Here is a 6,110-nt window from a genome sequence, read left to right as displayed (position 1 = left end):
CTGGAAACATTCTGTCTGTTATTTTCCTTCTGAGGGCTGCATATTGTTAACCTAAGGATACACAACACTGCCCCATCAAGGCCATAATCTATTATGGAAGGATCAATATAGCTGAAGCTGGCCACGCTTGCGATCATGGATGGAAGCGATCAATTGGCAATCATTTAGCAGTGGGATAGGGGTGCAAATGGATCATGATCAGATCTGAGATACGATCCTATCTGGTTGAATTCGGATCACCCCTGTTCGGGTCAGATGATAGGATCCAATCAGATTCGATCCTTCTATCCGATCGAGAAGTACCAATCCGATATATTTTATATATTTATAAGTATATCATACATATATATGTTATTTATTTATTTATAAATATATTGTTTATATTGTATTTTTTATAAAATTGTTATATTATTTGTTTTTTATAAAAACATGTATATGTGAAGAAAATAATTAAAAAATGCTTGTATTTTTTGTTTTTTCTTTAGTTAAATTGGTATATTTTATTTTTTAATGATTTATTAATTTTTAAAGAAAACAAATAGGATCGGATCAGATTTTAAGATCCAATTTATCGATAAGATTCAAGTTCAAATCAAGGCTTATGAGATCAGATCGGATCTTTGGATCAGATCCGATCTAATATGAATAGTGTCATATTGGATTTGGATATGCCTGATTCGAATCTGGTCCGATCCATTTGCATCCTCAGGAATCTTTTGGGAGTCCAAAGTTGGACGTTGTTGCCTAGAAACAAAGAGAAGGCTTTGGTGAATAATCCAACACAATATGGAATCCCATGAAGCTCTAATCTCCTAAACCAAAAATTATTACAATACTTTGAGAGAACGGCATCCAGCCACACATGGAAAACATCTCCCTATGAATACAGGGGAAATTCAGAATGTGGCTACTCTCTAGATGACATGCTATTAGGATGTTTACATAATTTTTGGTTTTAGAAATCCCCGTCTTGACAAAAAGTTCTCATCTATCCATTGAATTAGTAGCATAGCAGTCATTATTGTGTAGAGCAGTCAAGAAGGCAGTGTTGTATTCTGAGGATCAAAGGAAGCGGGATTTTATATTAAAAAAAAAAAAGAGGCGGGAGAGTCTGTGACAGGAAAGTCACAATAAGGTTGGAATGGAAAACTTATCTGAAAGTGATATATTCTAGGGAAAATTCCTCATTAGTATCCTGTACTTTGGGTCTAGTGTTACTTTGGTTTCCGAACTTTAAGATGTGACAATTCAGTATTTAAATTTTTAAAACGTATCAATTCAGTACCTACCGTTAATCAGCCGTTAAGTGGTATGTCTTTCAAGTGTCATCTACTTTTCTTTATCAATCATCCAAATGTTGATAAAAAAATTAACAATCTCAAATCCTTGCTTTTTCTATTTAAGGAAGCTGGGTCACATTTTAGTAGGCATTTTGGACCCCAACTTTCTTGAATAAAAGAGGCAAGGATTTAAGACTGTTAATTTTTTGTCAATGTTTGGATGATTGATAAAGAAAATTAGATGACATTTAAAAGGCATTTGTGTCTTTTCAAAGGCATTTAATGGCAGGTTAACAGTAAGTATTGGATTGACACGTTTTGAAAGTTTAGGTACTGAATTGTTGTATTTTAAAGTTCGGGGACCAAAGTGGTACTAGGCCCAAAGTAAAGGGTACTAATAAGATATTTGACAGTGAGAGGATCCGGTTAACTGCCCAAAGAACCTAAGAATAGGTCCAGTGAGTGAAAAAAAAAAGAGTGAGAAAGTAGATTGAGATAGTTTAGTCTAGAACAGATGTTAGAAAAAGTGATTTGTTACAAATTGAAGGGGCTACAAGAACAAGAGCTGTGGGCAGACTAAGAAGGATTTTTTTTTTGGTTGAATTAATAAGAAACTCTTCAAGAACATATACTTTAAGGATGGATATGGCACTACATAACGGGAATGGCAAAACTAATTCATGTAGCTGACCCTATATAATTGGGACAAGGCTTAGATGATGATGAGTAGGAAGCCCTTTGTTTTGCCATCACAACAATGCAATTTATGCTCATGGTGGAAGGTTGTTTACTCTAAATGCACAAGCACAAGCGCTACTGCGCTAGAATCAGCTTGACCGAGATGCATGAAACAAGATTGCTACAGGATTGCTGGTTTTCACCCCACCACCTAAATCTTGAATGAAATTTCTTTTTATTTTTTCCCTTCCAACCTAAATTGCATTAGGTTAGGATTTCAATTGTTCCCTAGAGAAACCAAATGCTGTATATGATTATAGATCAAATTTGGTGTAAATGCACGGGTATGTAAACAGGCTGTGTAAATTTTAGTTTACTTTTGCTTTAGATTTGACTTGTTTGTTTGTTAAAAGTAAAATAGGAACTAAAATGTTGTAGTCCTAATCCCCCATCATATGGAAGAAAATGGAGGTAGGAGGATGTGATCCCTACTTTCTATGAAAGAGAATTGAGGTAGGAAGAAGGTGGTACAAATTTTTCAGATGCAAAATTTATATTAGTGAGTGCAAATGAGACAAGTTCAACTTTATTAGGTAGGAATGCAAATTGTGGTTACAAAAATATGAAAAACTGAACCAGGTACAAAATTTGTATAGATTGCATTACACCGAAAGCAGCCAAAATACAAATTTCTCTTCATTTACAAAAATGAACCACAAATCATAAAGACGGTCATTTCTCACCATGCCACAAGGCCCACAACTGCTATTTAAATCACTGGATCATTGTTGTAATATTACATATTACGTTTGTTTACACTGAACAAAAAAAATGGCGATGATTGCTATTAGATCACTGGATTATTGAATTGTAATATTACGTTGCTTTCACTGAACAGAAAGAACGGCGAAATTGAATTTATGTAACCGATCCCATATAGTTGGGACTGTAAAAAACAAATTACTGGATGTTGAGTGCTGAATTTGAAACATCGACCACATGACACTACAGCCACATATTGGGAATCTTTTCATGAATTATAATATAAAATATGAAAAAGGGTAAGTTTGTTTTTTTTTATTAAAAAGTGACATTATTAAAGGGACAGATTTGGATATCCAACATCCTTAACAAATTCATATTCAAATACATGTTTGCGAGATCTAATCAAATATTCGGATGGGGTTGAATCTACCATTTATACTATCAGATTAGATTCAGATATGCCATTAATTGAATCTGATCCAATCCATTTGCATCCTTACGTGCATTTTAGTGGGTGGTAAATTTTTTATGTAACCATACGTAGGATGAGCATTCTGTTAAAACCAAAAAAACTGACTTTAAGTCTATTTGGTAATGATTCTCAAGGGCCAATTATTTTTGCATTGGAGTTCTTTTACAATGCCATGATGTATGCCAAGTCATCATCAAAAAAGCAATATCAGTTGGAAATCAAAGAATTACCAAAAATAGTGATCCCTAAAACGGTCAATTTTAAAAATCAATTTTTTATCAATTTCTCAAAAATCACCAAAATCGATCAACCAAATATAAATTTCAAGGCTGATTCCTCTAATGCTGACATGGCTTGGCAATGAAATAAAGTGGTTTTGTCCCAGGGAGTTAACATGTCAGTATTTATCTTAAATTTAAAAATATTAGGGAACTTGTGTAAAACCCACCATTCCTTTTTATGAATTCTCTTAAACTCACCATAACATTTCAAAATGTCCAAAACTCGCCATGTCAATGAGACAACGGTAACTTGACTAATGGACGTCACTAATTCACTATTTTACCCTTTCTTATTTTCATACTTCATACTTCCAAACTAGGCTTAAACAGTTATAGATTTTAGTCTATGTAGTATGAAGTAAAAACAAAATTTGTTGATTTGCAAAGTATAATATATTTATTTGAATGAGAAAATGTTCAAGTCATGGTCCTACCACAATGCCTCTCCTAATTGTAATCTTAACGCTTAGATATTAGAACTTCAATCCAACTTACTAACTGGAGAAGAGAGACGGAAAAGAAAAGCCACCCCCAAGAGTTTACTTGTTAAATTATAAAGAGTAAAAGAGAAGAGGATAGTTCACTCCCAAGGAAAGAACTATGGAGAACTTAATTGAATTGATACACTAATTCACTGGCTGAAATCTTTGGAGCTATTTTCAGATTATTCCATGGTTGACATTTTGAGAAAGTGGAAATAAATAGCTACCTTGGCCCAATGTAAGAAGACCTCTAGACCTTCTTGGTCCCCCCCCCCCCCCCCCCCCCCCCCCCCCCCCCCCCCCCTCCCCTCTCCTTCAGGATTCATAAAACTGAATTTTGATGGTAATAGCTTAAGGAATCATGGGCCTTCTAGGATTGGGGGAGTTTTTAGGAATGAGGGTGGGATTATTAATGCCTTATTCTCTGGCCTAATTGGAGAGAGTAACTCTATTAGGGCTGAGATTTTAGCAATTCTGGAAGGAATCCAAAGAGCAAGAGACTTAAACATTCGATACATGGTCATTGAAGGGGACTCGGAGGTGGTGATTAGGTGGCTGATGGTTTGTGGAGCTACGAAAAGAAAAAATTTAAATGGTTGAGTAGGGATATTGAGGTGAAGTACAGTTGGGTGAAAAGAAGCGCCAACTCAATGGCTGATGGGTTAGCCAAGCAAGGGGCGCTTAAGGAATCTATTTTTTGGGATAATTTTTAGCTTGCTTTTTTGTTCTCTGTTGTGGGGGAGTTAAGATATTTTACCTCCTCTTTCTTGCACTTAAAGTTTCACAATTTTTATTATCTAATAAAGCATCTTGTTATTGATAAAAAAAAAAGTGGTTTGTAGAATTCAATTGCCACTTTAACAGTGATTCTAAACAATTGTCTTTCTAAAATGAGAATGTAAATATAATTCACATTCATGAATTCACTAAACCGGTTACAGATTGTTTTGATTGTCTACCTCATGTCACAATACAGAATTCAATTTGTAAATTTTTTGCTTCTAGGTACTCCATATTTAGTTCCTTTCTCGCATATTTAGTTTTTGTATATATGATCATACCTTTGGGTGCTCCATGTTGGATATTTTTGCAAGCCTAACTATTATGAAAAGCAATTTTGGCAAGTCAATCTAACTGTTGTCTAGTATCTTTATTTCTTACCATCTGAGCAGGACCAAATTCATATTAGCAGAGAAAGCCACTGGTGTCACGTTTGATGATTTTGTTGGACAGAAATACATAAAAAAGGAATTACAGGAGATTGTGGGAATACTAAAGAATGATGAAGGATTTCAAAACAAAGGCATCTATTGCCCAAAAGCTGTTCTCCATGGGCCTCCCAGGACTAGTAAAACACTGTTGACTAAAGCTATTGCTGGAAAAGCAGGACTTACTTTTTTTTTAACAGCTAATGGCACTGATTTTGTAGAGGTGATGGGTTCTATAATGATGAAATGAGTGAGGGAGGGATAAGAACATAGAGAAGTAATGTCCTGTATGAAGAAGCAAGGAAGTATAGTGGTGCCTCTTCTTGATGTCTCTAATTAAGCAAAAATCAGATTTTTTCGAGTAACCTAATTAAGCAAAAATCATATTTTTTCGAGTGCCCTAATTAAACAAAAATCAGATTTTTTCAAGTGCCCTAATTAAGCAAAAAACATATTTTTTTCAAGTGCCCTAATTAAGCAAAAATCAGATTTTTTTCAAGTGCCCTGTTTAAGCAAAAATGAAAAAAAAAATAAAGGTGAAATACCTAGTAAAAGGTTTCTTGGACATTGAGAACAAGAAAGACTCTTAGGGAGCGGGAATCTTATATATGAAATAGGATTGGGCGCTTAAGGGAATTTCAGTAAAAAAAAATATTTAACAAGTTTACTCACAATTCAGGGGCAGTTTGATAATGAAACTTGCATTTAGGTTGATGAGGACAATTTGGGTCAATGACCTTTAACATTGTTCCAACAGATGGTGAGTTTTAAAAAATAAAATCTCGCTGACATAAATTTTTGACGTTTTGAAAAGTTATAGTGAGCCTATGAGAATTCGTAAAAAGTGATTGTGGTTTTAGACAATTTCCCAAAATATTAAGGTTTTCATTTGATAGCCCAGTAGCCCACGTGCTCATTTTCTATTGGCCGGTCGCAGCAGACAT

This window comes from Nelumbo nucifera, chromosome 4, assembly GCF_055504915.1.
Source record: "Nelumbo nucifera cultivar China Antique chromosome 4, China Antique-T2T, whole genome shotgun sequence".
In the NCBI taxonomy this organism is placed as follows: Eukaryota; Viridiplantae; Streptophyta; class Magnoliopsida; order Proteales; family Nelumbonaceae; genus Nelumbo; species Nelumbo nucifera.
This window is presented reverse-complemented; position numbering follows the sequence as displayed.